The 13,606-nt window shown below is 51.2% G+C and overlaps 1 protein-coding gene across 2 annotated transcripts in view; it reads right to left on the reverse strand.

Annotated features, from left to right (window-relative positions):
• The window catches only part of CDH4 (cadherin 4), a 475,206-nt gene that overhangs the window by 222,907 nt on the left and 238,693 nt on the right, over positions 1–13,606 (reverse strand). The window lies entirely within an intron of this gene.

Raw genomic sequence — 13,606 nt, forward strand, 5'->3', positions numbered from 1 at the left:
TTAATCCATTTACACTTAGAGTGATTACCAATAGGGGAGGACTTACTATCGACATTTTTACTGTTTTCTGTATGTCTTTTCCCTCTTTGTCTCTCCTTCCCTCTCCTGCTGCCTTATTTTATGTTTTCAGACTTTTTTTTTTTTGCAGTGACAAATCCTTAGTTAGACTGAGAAAAGATTCAAATAACTAAAATTAGAAAGGAGAGAGAGGGCATTACCACCAATGCCAGCAGAAATAAGCAGGATTATAAGAGAATACCATGAACAATGATGAGCTAACAAACTGGATAACCTGGGAGAAATGGATCTATTCCTAGACGCATCTGACCTACCAAAACCAAGCCATGAAAAAAATGAATAAAAATCTGAGCACCCTGTAACTAGCAACTAGAAATGCTGCCAGGAGAGAGGCAACCCCGCCAGAGCCTGCTGGCAGACCCTTCATGCCTCCTCGGGACCGTTACTTTGAAAGATGGGTGATCCCTCGTTTCCAGAGAACCGCTACACCCACGCTGTCAGAGCTGCCGTGCTGTCTGGACGTGTGAGAAGCAGTGAGGGGAGATGGGGTTTAAAGTGCTCATCTCGGGAATTTGGTCTCGTAGCTGCCAGAACCGTCCTGTTAGAACATTCCCTGATGGCATCACTGTGCTGCCGACAGGAGGAGGTGACTGTCGCCCTCCACTCTCTCGCCCTGGCCCCAGGTCCTGGCAGCTCGGGGTCCTCGCCCATCCTGCGTGACTGGCTCCCTGGGTGGCAAGGGTTGGCTCAGGCTCAGCTCCCCGTGAAGCCCTCTCTCCTGCCATGCCCTGTCCCCACCTCACCTCCTGCCCTAGGGAGGTGCCCATTTCTCCGGGGCTCACCAGCTTCCCACTGACACCCACAGGGCCTGTGGGAATGGGCAACCTCCTGTACGTGCCCCCCACCCCAGCCCATCCCAATCCTCCCCACAGGCTGTTTCTTGACATAGAATAAAGCCTCATCTCCCTTCTGAGCACAGAGGAAACGCTGCTTCCCATGGGCGCCTCCCCAGGCAGCACCTCTGCAGCGCTCGCGTGCTGAGAACCTTGCAGTTTGCAGCCGGAGTGGGGCTGTCTCAACACTCATCACAGACTGCAGGCTGGTGGGGGGGTGCGCAGGGCGCAAGGGCTGTCCACAGGGAACCCCCCGCGGGACCCCAGAGGACCCACCAGGGCCACTCACTCCTTGACCAGGTCTTCAGTGAGTGGCTCCTGTGTGCTGGGGATGCCTCTCTGGGGACACGACTGATAAAAAGGCACCGTGAACGAACTAGCAAAGTTATGTACCAGAGCGGGGAGGCGGATGGCAGACAGACGGGCAGCACAGAGAGAACTCAGGCGGAGCGAGGGGCCAGTGGGGCAGGGCAGGTGGGGCGGACGGGAGGCGGCCTTGAGGCCTGGGGAGCCGTGTCCTCGAGACCCTGGCAGATGCTCTGTTGGGCCACTGCCGTGTCCCACGGGAGCATGCAGACCTGATGGTGAGTGTCACAGACAGAGCGAGGCTGGGCATTATTCCTCAGAGTGGAGCCTGGGGACTCAGGGACCCCCAGCGGTCAGCCACAAGTATCTGGATGGTAGCCCAGCACCCAGAGTGACACCAGGACGGTGGACAGTGTGTTGACTGCTGGCCTGCCTCTGACCTGGGGCCCACAGAGCCCCTCAGGCCAGGAGGCTGCCCCATGGTCAGAACCTGGCAGAGGAAAGGCTCTGTGTCCTGCCCGAACTCCCTCCAGATGAAGCATTCCAGAAATCTACTGATTCCAAATACTCTGTTATTAAAATGTGCAAGGAGACTACTCATTTCCTATAAAGAAAAATGTTTTTTTTGCCAGAGAGTCAGTGTGGGCCTGAGTCTACGGTTGCTGACACAGTGGGGGAGAGCCACCCTGTCCCCGGGGTGTGGTGGACACCCGCATCTCCCTGCCCATGGGGTGCTGAGACCCTGCAGGCTGTGAGGAAGGTCCCTTCCTGCCCAGTGGGCACCGAGGCTCCTGGGATCACATGTAAAGCAAACCTAAACCTGCCTCCAGGGCGCCCGGCTCAGGGCAGCATTCTGGCTGGTTCTGTCTGTGCTGTCAAGTCTGGACACCAGCCCCATCACATCCCCCCTCGCTGCTCCCTGTCCATAAATCTTGCACAGGGCTGACCTCTCTCCCTCTGATCCCTTCACACGAGTCTGCCCACAGCAGTTGAGTGAACACAACCTGCATTTCATCAATTACTTGGGCTCTTGGTATAAAATCCTCCAGCGCCTCTGTCTGTGGGGCCACCGGATTCTCTCCCACCCCAGGGTCCTTGCACCTGCTCTTCCCCTGCCCAAGGCTCCCTCCCAGCCCTCCTTCCTGCAGGAGGAACCTCAGCTGCCCCCGGCTGCCCCTTCTCAGGGAGAACCACTCTCAGCACCGGGGGACCCCTCGGCGCTGCTGATTACAGTTTCTGTTTATGGTGTTGGTTCACCTGCTTTTAATTGCCTCTCCCCAAAAGTCTGGGGGTCCCTGAGGCTGGAATCTTGTCTTTCTGTTTCACCCTTGAATTCTCATCATTTATCACTTTACCTGGCACACAGTAGGTGTTCTACAAGTGCATTTTGAAAGGAAGACTCAGGAGAGCTTTGGCTTCTCTTGTGGACTCACCTGTTTCTGTATGTCACTTGTTGAATTATAAGCTACAGGCATATTATATTCACAGAATATAACAGAAATTTTCCAGCAGAAAAAAAAAAGAACCTAAAAATTTATATATTAGAAACAAAGTTAAATGGAAAGGTTAAAACAAACCTAACTTAATTATTTCCCTTCCGCGAACATTGAAAAACTCAGATGAAGAAGAAATCACTCCTGATTAATTTACATCTGTCTTAAATCCAAATGGAGCCTTTTTGTTTTAACATCACTTAATGCTGAGGCAGAGGAAGGCTTGTGTTTTTAAAGACAAATGATTTGAGTCTTATTTTTAAGTCTCCACGTAGCACAGATAATTCTAAGAAGCTTGTTTGGCAAAAGTTAATCAGACATTGGAGATTAAATTTTTCCTTTATAGTATGCACACATTTAAAGTTATGAAGAGAAATTCTAAGCAAATAAATCACGCTTTATAAATTACTAATACCCAAGGAACAGATTAAGACATGTGGTGAAGTTGCGTTCCAGTCTCAGATGTGTAGGGACACACACATCTCTGATCTACTGTCAAACGGCTCTAAATAAAACAATTAGAGATGTTTGCATATATTTATCTTCTTGTGTGTTTGTACGAGCGGGATGCCAAGAGTGTGCTTGGAGCTGCACAAAAGATGAAACAGGACGAGGTCTCAGCCCTCGGGGCCTGCAATCAAAGTGAGGCAGATAAAACAATTCAGACATGAAATACATCAGTTGAGAAGGCTGTTAAAATTTATGAGGTGCAAGGTTTGTTGGCTTTTCCAGGAAAGGCAGAACCGAGAGGGGGGCCAGCTTACTGAGAACCACCGTGGGTGAGTAAGTTCCAGGAGGAAAGTTGAATAAAAGATACAAGTGCCCTGTACTGGGAGAGAGAAAGAGTGGGTGGGGGTCTGCGGGGGGGCCGGCTGCGGGTGGGAAGAGCAGGGCCCCCAGGAGCAGAGCCCCCAGGTAAGAAAGCCAAGGACCTGCGCCTCAGGCCTAAACGGAGACTCGATTTCACCTCTGGGGGGGAAGTGCCATTGCTCAGGTGACCACTGGCATCTGGGACTGGTCCCTCCATGTAGAATTCAGGGTCCTCACTCTACACGTCTCATCCTGCTGAGGGCCTGGAACTGCCCGAGAGCAGGGCTGGTCCTCAGTGTGAGTTGAAGAGAACAGAGCCCTCCCTGCCCTGGTTTCCTGCCCAGACCCTGCTTCTGGAAACAGGCTGACACCTCGGACCACAGAACCTCAGACTGATGGCTACAGGAAGGAGTCCGTCCTCTCTCAGGGCCCGGGGTTCAGTGTTAACTCTGTTAAACTGCTTTGGAAAGCAACCTAAAAATCTGGAGCTTTCTCCATTTGCAAGCCCCAGTTCCATCTCTTTCCCAACTCTGGCTTGCTGCAAGTAATAGGTGATGCTTCCAGAAGAGCCATGATCCTGGCATCTGGGTAAGTAGTTCTCAGGCCCCACACCTCAGAAGGATCCCTGAAGCTAGAAAAGCAAGTTCTCATAGCAGCACGGTAACATCACTTATGTCTCTAAAATGGAAGACAAATCTGTTCACGCTTAGGTATGTTTTTAACTGTGCAGGGAAGTAAACACACGAGGCAGTAAACACGGTTACTCCAGGGGAGAATCGATTGAATGTGGGGCTGTTGCTACTCAAATGGCACGACTTGACTTCCCAACGATAGGGAATCATTCATGTGATAACTCATGCAGTTAAAAATGAAATTTAACAGAAGATGCCAAAGAAAGTGGCTGCTTTCTGCTGCTTAGTTTTCCTTCAAGAAAGATGCTGAGAACTGGGTGGGCTACCAGGAGGCTGTCAGTCTTCAGGTTACCTGCTTCCTCCTCCTCCCCCCAATCCAGGCTGGGGTCTTCCACACTCAACCCACCAGGTAGGGCCAGCTGGTACACCAGAAACAAAGTGCTGTGGAAGGTGCTGGTGGCCTGGCTGCAGGTGGGTAGGTTGGGGAAGGAGGGGGATGTGGGCCTCTTCCACCAGCACCCCCCTGCCACCCTCCCACCCCACTTGCCTTGCTCTCTGCCAAGGACTCTCTTCTGATCCTTTGAGCTGAGACAAGACTGCAACAGGAAGACGGAAGCCTAATTCGCAGTCTCAGAGTCAGTGTTTCTTGGTTAAACTGACTTGGAAATCAGTGTAAAAGTCCAGAAGAGAAGACGCTCTGCTCCCACCCCAGTGGGGGTCTCCAAGGATGAGGAAGTGAGCAGAAAGACAAGGACCAAGTTGGAGGGGGAAATGCTGCTTCATTGTAGTGTCCACACCCCACCTTCTCTGCCCCACTTCAAGCTGCCGCGCTCCTCACCCTCCTCAGGGGTTTCTCCCTCCTGTTGCCCAGGAGACCGGAGGCCAGGTCTCCACAGGGTCCCTTCTCCACTCGTCCTCTCCCCCTCGTCCTCCCCTGTGCCCCCTCTGGTTCTCAATCTCTCTACAGCAATCAGATGAAGACCCTGATGCCGGGAAGCTGAGCCACCTTCTCCAGCCCCTGCATCATCTCTGCGCCCTGAATCCCACAGCATCGTTCTCCACACCTCTTTTTTCAGTCGTGGGGCACCCGGGACAGCAGTGAGGAGGGCAGCTTCCCCCTTCCACCTTAAGCTCCATAAACCACATCCACTTCATCCACACTTCTATCCTCAGGCTTATTAGTACACAGTAGGCACTCAGATGTTTGTTCAGTGAATAAATTAATGATTGAACCACAGTGGGCAATTTCTGAACTGTTATTTGATTGCTTTGAGGTGTGCATGTGTGCGTGCGTGTGTGTGTCTTGTCTCCCACAATCTGGTGCATTCTCCAAAGATGGAGGCTAAGAGCAGGACCTGTGGTCCCAGCAGCCTGGGTTCAGACTGCACCTCTGCTACTCACTGCCTGAGTGACTCTGGAGGTCACGCCAGTTCCCTGTGACTCACATTCCTTGTCTGCAGAAGGCAGATGCTTCATAAGGTTATTGAGAGCATCAGATGAGTTAATGTGTGTGAAGGTCTTAGGACTGTGTCAAAGAACCCATCCATGGTGAAGAGTGTTGGCTGCAATCTTCATCATCATCGCCATTAACATCACCATCACCATTATGACTATCACTATCATTGTCATCATACCACCATCATCATAACCACCATCACCATGACCATCATTATCACCATCATCACTATTGTCACCATTATCACCATCATCATGACCATAATCACCATTATCATCACCACGATTATCACCACCATCATCACCATTATCACGACCATCATGACCATCATTATCATCATCATCACCATCATCATCATGACTATCACTATCATTGTCATCATATCATCATCATCATGACCACCATCAACATGACCATCATTATCATCATCATCATGACCATTATCATCATCACCATCATTATCATCATCACCATTATCATCATGACCATCACTATCATTGTCTTTATCACCACCATCATCATCATAACCACCAACATCATGACCATCATCATGACCATCATCACCATTATCATGACCATCATTATCACCATCATCACTATCGTCACCATTATCACCATCATCATGACCATAATCACCATTATCATCACCACAATTATCACCACCATCATCACCATTATCATGACCATCATGACCATCATTATCATCATCATCACCATCATCATCATGACCATCACTACCATTGTCATTATCATCACCATCATCATCATAACCACCAACATCATGACCATCATCATGACTATCATCACCATTATCATGACCATCATTATCATCATCACAATTATTACCACCATCATCACCATTATTGTGACCATAATGACCATCATTATCATCACCATTATCATCATGACCATCATGACCATCATTATCATCACCATTATCATCATGACCATCATGACCATCATTATCGTCATCTCTAAAGCTCCACCAAACTTCAGCAGGGCCCCACAACAGATCTTCCTATTGAGCTGACATCCTATTGAGCTGAATTTGGGCAAATAATCAGAAAGAGAAAACTTCCTTTGAATATGAAAATTGAAAATTAAGGGGGAAATGATGCATAGATAACATATAAAGAAGAGATCTGCATCTGAACAAGCCTAATAAATAGAAGTGATTTGCTGGTGGGTTTAGAATTGACAGGACAGGAGGAGGTAATGACCCAGGGCTGATGGGGCAGGGAAGACCCAGGGTGAGGAGAACTTCTGCCAGTCAAAGGGGAGATGGCTGGAAATGAACAGGAGCCCACGGTTTGAGCCTATGCCACTCCACACAGCACTCAGCTGTGCAGATGGCGTTTCCCAGCAGAAGCGCTTTGCTGGAATGTTTCAGAGCAGACCTGTGGCTGGGTGCCAGTCCTGCCACTTACCACGCTGGCCACCCTGAGCCAAGATTCCTGAGCTTCAGGTCCCACTTTCCTTATCTGTGTTGTGCAGGAGGAGGAGCAGGGAGCCTGGTGTGGGTGGGAGTGGGGCACGGCAGGCTCTGCACACAGCAGTGGCCGACCGCAGGCATGCAGAGGGGATGGAGGGCTGTCAGTGGCACCCTTGAAGGTGACCTCCCAGGAAAATGCCATCGCTCCTCACGGGGAAGCTGCGTCCTCCTGACAGGCTTGTCCCCTTATGTCTCACAGTGACCGATGGCAGGCAAATATCCCATGGGTGGGAGAGCTGGCGGCCAGGCTGGGCGCCCTGTGCTCCTCACCTCCCTTGGGCAGCCATGGCATGGACTGCTCTGGAGCTGGCAGCCTCTGTGGGCTCTGGGTCACTGCTTCTGTCACCTGGGGGTTCTTTTTCCCTCAACTCATTATATTTTACTGTTGTCTGAGTGAAAATCATATTATGCAGGTGGCACTAGTGGTAAAGAATCCGCTTGCCAATGCAGGAGACTCAAGAGAAGCGGGTTCGATCCCTGGGTTGGGAAGATCCTCTGGAGAAGGAAATGGCAACCTACTCTAGTATTCTTGCCTGGAGAATTCCATGGACAGAGGATCCTGGCAGCTACAACCCATAGAGTTGCAAAGAGTTGGACAGGACTGAGTGAAAATCTACTGGGACACCCTGAAAACCTTCACCTCGCTGTGGCCAGGCAACGTGCTGCCATTGGAGACAGAGCAGCAGGCAAGATTGGGGCTTTTAGAGGGAGAAATAGACTAAATTGATCCATTAAAGACAGGCAATCACAGAGTTGGAGAAGAGCGTGGAAGAAAACTGAGTGATCCGGCAGTGGGCAGAGCAGGCACTCTGACTTGAAAGGGGGTCAGAGAGGTCTCTCTGGGTGGAAGGGGCTTCTCAGATCTGCTGAGAAGGAGTGGACACTGCCGTGGGCACCCAGGGACCAGGATAGGACACCCCAGGCCCAGGAGCAGGGGAGTTGAGTCTAGGCTATCTAGAGGCATAGAGATTTTATTCCCGGAGCAGGGGTGAAGCCAGTGGTGGACCTTAGCAGAAAGAATCCTGACCTTGTGCTTATTAGAGGTCCCTCTATTGTCTGGAAGGCTTGCACACGTGAAGTGCTGTCCTAACCTGTGTGTAAGGGGGGAGAAGTCGGCGAGGGGAGGTGCTTCTAAAGCCCAAGTGATACAGCAGCAAACACAAAGCCTGAACAGTGTGATGTCACAGACAAGACACTCAAATGTGGAAAGAAGGGCAAGTGGTGATGCTGACGTGACTTCAGTGAGAAGAGAGAGAGGCCGGGCTGCCCGGAGAGGAGGGGTCTCCTCGTCCACCCCCCTGTAGGTCCACTTGCTCCTTCTCCTCTCCCAGACGTCCCCACACAAGGTGGGGCTTTTTGCCATGAGGCAGCTGGGAAGGCTTCCCTGAGGAGGGAGCTTAGGCACATATGCTTGTGCTGAGATTTGAATGACAAACGCTGGGAGGACCACCAGGGTGGCGTCCCATGATGATGACAAGACAACCCAAGGACGGGCTGGCCCGCACGCTGGTGAGACCCTAGGACTCTGAGATGGCTCCACTGGGGAGGGTGACAGAAGGGGCCTGACGCTGCCCATGGTCATCAGCCTCCAGGAGAGATTTCAGGTATTGGAGAGAGTCATACTGTGGGGGCTGAGTAACAGCATCCACAAATGTCCATGTTTGAACCTCTGGATGCTGTGAAGATGTCACCTTCCAAGGCAAAGGGGACTTTGCAGATAGGATTAATTAAGGACTCTGAGATGGGAGGTGACCCCGGATTCCCTGGGGGCCCAGTGTTGTCACAGGTCCTCATAAGAGGGAGGTGGGAGGGTCAGAGAAGGGATGTGATGACTGAAGATTTTTGCTGCTCCCTGACCATGGAGGAGGGGCTGGGGGTCCAGGAGCCTGGATGCCTCCAGAGGCTGGAAAAGGCCAGGATCCAGATCCTATCGTGAAGCCATCAGGAGGAACCTCCCGCTGACATCTGGACTTCCAACCTCCGGAACCGTGAGATCATAAATCTGCTATTTTTAGACCCTCTCTGTTCATATGTTACAGCAGCAAGAGGAAGTGAATACACATGATATGTCCACTCTTGCATATTTGGAGCCAGGCTAGACAGGCAGCTCCTAGGATCTCCCTTGTTCATGCACCATTTCTCTCTCAGGCTTTCTGCCTCTTCTGAGAACCAGACCAGAAAAGAGCAAGACGACCCTGGAGGAAGACTCTCCTGCCTCCCCTTCCCTATTCTAGCAAAGAAGTTGCTCTCTGGGTCATGGTTGACTTTGGGGTGTGTTCACTGGCCGTTGGTTTGCAGATAAGCCCTCATGGACAAGAGGCTGGGACCCAGGCCCTGGACAGACTCCGTTTGGTGACTGTGACTTCCCCAGGCCCTTGGGTCCCAGAGAGGCTGCCTGCTGTCACTGACTGTGGCTCAGGGCTCAGGGGGTCTCTGTGAGGCTCAGGGTCACCTCGACTTTTTGGGGAGTCACAGTTCTAGTGCTAAACTTTTGACATGAACAAAACTGGGGGTGGGGAGGTCGTGCCCCACTTCTGAAGCCCCACTGTACATTGCTCAGTATGATTTCACTCTATGTTCCTGCACTTCCACAGACATGGTCTGCAGACAGAGAGGCAGAATCATCTAAACAAGGCATCTCGGCTTCAGCCTGCAGAAGACACACAACAGACTGACTTCCCTCCTTGAGTCTCAGCTCAAAATCAATGAATTGCCTTCACTGTACGGGCAGCGCAGCCGAAATGAGCTGCGTACTCTGCTAATTAAGGCGTGAGAGGTCTGAGCTGCATAGGCACCAACCAGACACGCGTGAAGTGGTAACAAAACACACTCAAACATTTAAAAAAAAATAGAATTTGCCTTGACTTTATGCAGATTTCTCCCCTTTTTACACCAACACGAGTCTGTAAATCAAGGCCTGTGCCCCAGGTTGTGTTATAAACAGAAAGGGTGTGCTCCGCAAGTGGGCTGGTCTCCAGCTGATAAAGATGCAAGATGCACGGAAGGGGCTGGGTGAACCTCAGGTGCACAGATGTTTACTCTACAGTTTTATTTTTATTCAGAAAGTGTGTGCAATTTAATTAGCTACTTATTTTATAAAAAAAAGGTACATTTTGACTCCAAGAGCTTCTGAATGACTGCAGTAGAGGGGGAGGGACCTTCCCGGTGAGCAGCACAGTCGCTCACCTCGGTTTGACTGGACCTTCATCGTGAAGGCAAATGTCATCCGGCTTTGTGTGGAGACGTGCCCGTGACGACAGGTGCCCCCTCTGTGCTCTGCACCGGGCATGGGGGCGGAGGATAGGGAAGTGAGCCATACCGAGGCTCTGTTTTCATGGAATCCAAATCGGGACCTTGCTCCAAGGCAGGAGGGATTCAGAGGGAAGTCCTCCCAGGTCACCTGGCTGCTCCTGGTCCTCCCACTCGCTCTTGTGGACAGGGTGTGGTCCTGTGGATGCGAGTCTGAGGAGTCCTGGGAGGAGCAAGTGCAATGCATATTTGCCAGTTGGAACCCATCATCTCTTTTGGGAAGCCCCTCTGCTCCATCTCAAGTGGGTTTGAGCAGGACAGGCCCTCTCCCCTGGTGCCACATTTGGGCCCCGAAGAGATGACCCGTGTTGCCCTCCCCTTGGCCACAGTGGTTCTGGGGTGGAACCCAGACCTGCCAAGGCACAAGGGAGAGGAAGTGTCCCCTCTCCTTCACAGACCCAGCAGGGGGACACTGTCCTCTCTTCCGCTGGGTGGGGTGCAGGCACCACCTCACTGCAGGCGCGAGGATGGGACCTGCTGGGGGCTGGGCACAGGAGAACTGGAAACGGATGGGAGGATGAGGAAGAAATGATGCTGTGATGACATGAGCTCTCATCAGACGAATGTTGGGTTTGGTTTTGAGTCCCTCGTAACCCAGACATTGCACAGCAAGGAAGAATATGACTCGTGAGGAGGTGGCCCGACAGGCAGCAGGCTCCTGGCAGAGGGACACCTCGAGCTGCCACCTCCAAGGACCATCCCGTGAGGTCGGAGTGTGAATGCTGAGCTGCAGACCTTGTTTCTGACTGCTGAGCTGCGAACGGTCTCTCTGGACCTGTCGCTCATGGCTCCAAGCCCAGGCCAGGGGGAAACCAGAACATCCCCAACTCCTTTGCATTAACTTGAAGAGAAAGTCGGCAGCTACATCCAGTGAAGTCACAGAACATAGTGGTATAGAACCTTCTGACAAACCCAAAAAGTGTCACCATTTCAAGAGAGCCGAGTCTGCTGAGACCCACATGGCACTCACACATAGTTTCGGCCCCAATCCTGCCCGCCTGCCTGCTGCCAGTGGACCGTGAGCATAGCATTCTGTCTGTCTGGGGACCGGCCTCTGCTCTCCAGGCAGTGGATCCTAAGCATCACAGCCACCCCAGGAGTCAGGCCCAGACTGGTGGGGAAGCTGCATAGGCACAGGGGCTGGGAAGGAGGGAAGTGGTTAAGATTCTGTGCTTCCACTGCAGAGGGCTCGGTTTGATTCTTGGTTGGGGAACTAAGAGCGTGCCGTGTTTTTTTTTTTTTTAAAGGATAAGATGGGAGAGAAATGAAGACAAGCTTTGCCTGTTCACAGCTTTGCCTCAGGCTAGTTTGCTTCTAAGGCGGTAGGAGTAGGGAAGACACTGATCAGAAATGTTAATTGTGTCAAGACACACACACCTCTTCCCACGTCCTCCTGTGGCTGCCCAGGGCCACCACCAGGAAGATTTAATCAGCAAGGTGGAGCCACCTCCTCCCACAAAGGCTTCTTCCAGAATGCTGAGAACAATGGCCTCTTCCCAACATGCTGCCCATACACCCAGCCCACCAGCTCCATTTGTCCTCCCTGGGACCCAGACCCCAGCCCATAGCGTGTGTGGGGAGGAGAGAGATTTGGCTGAGCTGCGGTGGACCGTGATGGGGTCCTTCCATCACACAGATCATCAACAGGCAAGAAACCTGCCTGGCAACAAAGGTAAATATCTCCTTGAGCTTCTTGCAGCCATCAGCTGAGTTTTCAAGGCTGCTTTTTAATTTTCTACTGCACTTTATGGCTCTTGCAATGACTTTCTTGTCTGGCATTAAAAATAAATAAATCTCCCAAGACCCTAGAGTCCCAAGGCTTAATGGGGCTAATTGTGGATTTGCGTTTTCAATCTTACAGACGAAGTGCTTAGGGGCACAGATAAATTAATGTGCTTCAGACAAGCCCTCTTTCTTTCTCACCATTTTCGAGCGCCTAGGACGAGGGTGACACGTGGGTTTCTCTGGGTGCTGAGTGACAGTAGTGGCTGCCAAGAGGTCTGAGCTGAGCAGGTTCACAAGTCTCCATCTAACCCAGCTGGGATTGATTAGTGATGTCTGCCTCAGGTGAGGGGGGGATGGGTTTGCACAGATGTCATCATTTCGCCAGCCCACAGCCATGCATGGTGCTGTCCAGGTGCTGAGGAGATGGTTAAGCCAAGTGGCTGCTCAGGCAGGCACCAGTGAAGCCAGGAACATAGGTTAGAGAACAAGGTTAATCCATCCAAGCTTGGTGTTCTCAGCACCAAGAGGTTCTTTATTCTCTCACAACCCTGACGTGCCACCTACAAACACCACTGTCTGGAAGAAGGATGGAGGTGGAGGGGGTTAACAGCACCACTGGCGCTTAACCCAGTGAGGATGGATCTGAAGTGTCGTCTCACTGGAGGAAGAAGCTTTGTTTTATGTTCACACGCACAAATGTAATAAATGTCAAGATGCAACCCGCACTGAGAAGCCGAGCTCCCAGGAGCTGTGTTCCAGTTCCTTCTGCAGCTTCAACTCACTGCCATGCCTGCTGCTTCAGAAGGGAAGCACACACCCCCTGGGGCCATCCTTCACCTCCTCCACGTGTCCCTCCCCACCCCGCAACATCCCACTCAGAAAAGCTGATCCCAGGAGGAGCAGTGTCTTAGAGCCAAAGCCCCTGACCATCTCCCCAGCCCCTCCCATAGTTTCTCTCCCCACTCCGACCTCTTCACTGAATTAAATCCTATTTATTCCCGAGATCCCAGTTCACATGTCCCTAGGGAAGCTTGCATCCATCAGGCCATGCTCCTTTATTCCTTGCTCTGTAGGAGTCAGCAAACGTTTTTTTGTAAAGGGCTGAGAGAGTCACTATTTTAGGCTTTGCAGGGCATATGGACACTTTGCAATTGTTCAGTATTGATGTTGTAGCATGAAAGCAGCCATAGACAATACATAAACGATGGACATGGCTGTGTTCAATAAAACTTTATCTGCAAAAACAGGCAGGGGGTCATAGCTTGCAGACCCCTGCTCTATAGAGTCACGTTCCTTTCTTCTTACTGCTCGTTTTTTCATTCCAAGTTTCGATTGTCTTTCATTAACAGATTTAAACTCTATGAGTACAAATTGTTTTTTTTTTTTTTTTTTTTACCACTATGATAGTCCATCTGACAAATGCTTGTGAAATGTGGCACTGAGCCTGGTGCTGGAGCTTGTGCAAGACATAA

The sequence above is a fragment of the Cervus elaphus genome, chromosome 23 (assembly GCF_910594005.1).
Source record: "Cervus elaphus chromosome 23, mCerEla1.1, whole genome shotgun sequence".
Lineage (NCBI taxonomy): Eukaryota > Metazoa > Chordata > Mammalia > Artiodactyla > Cervidae > Cervus > Cervus elaphus.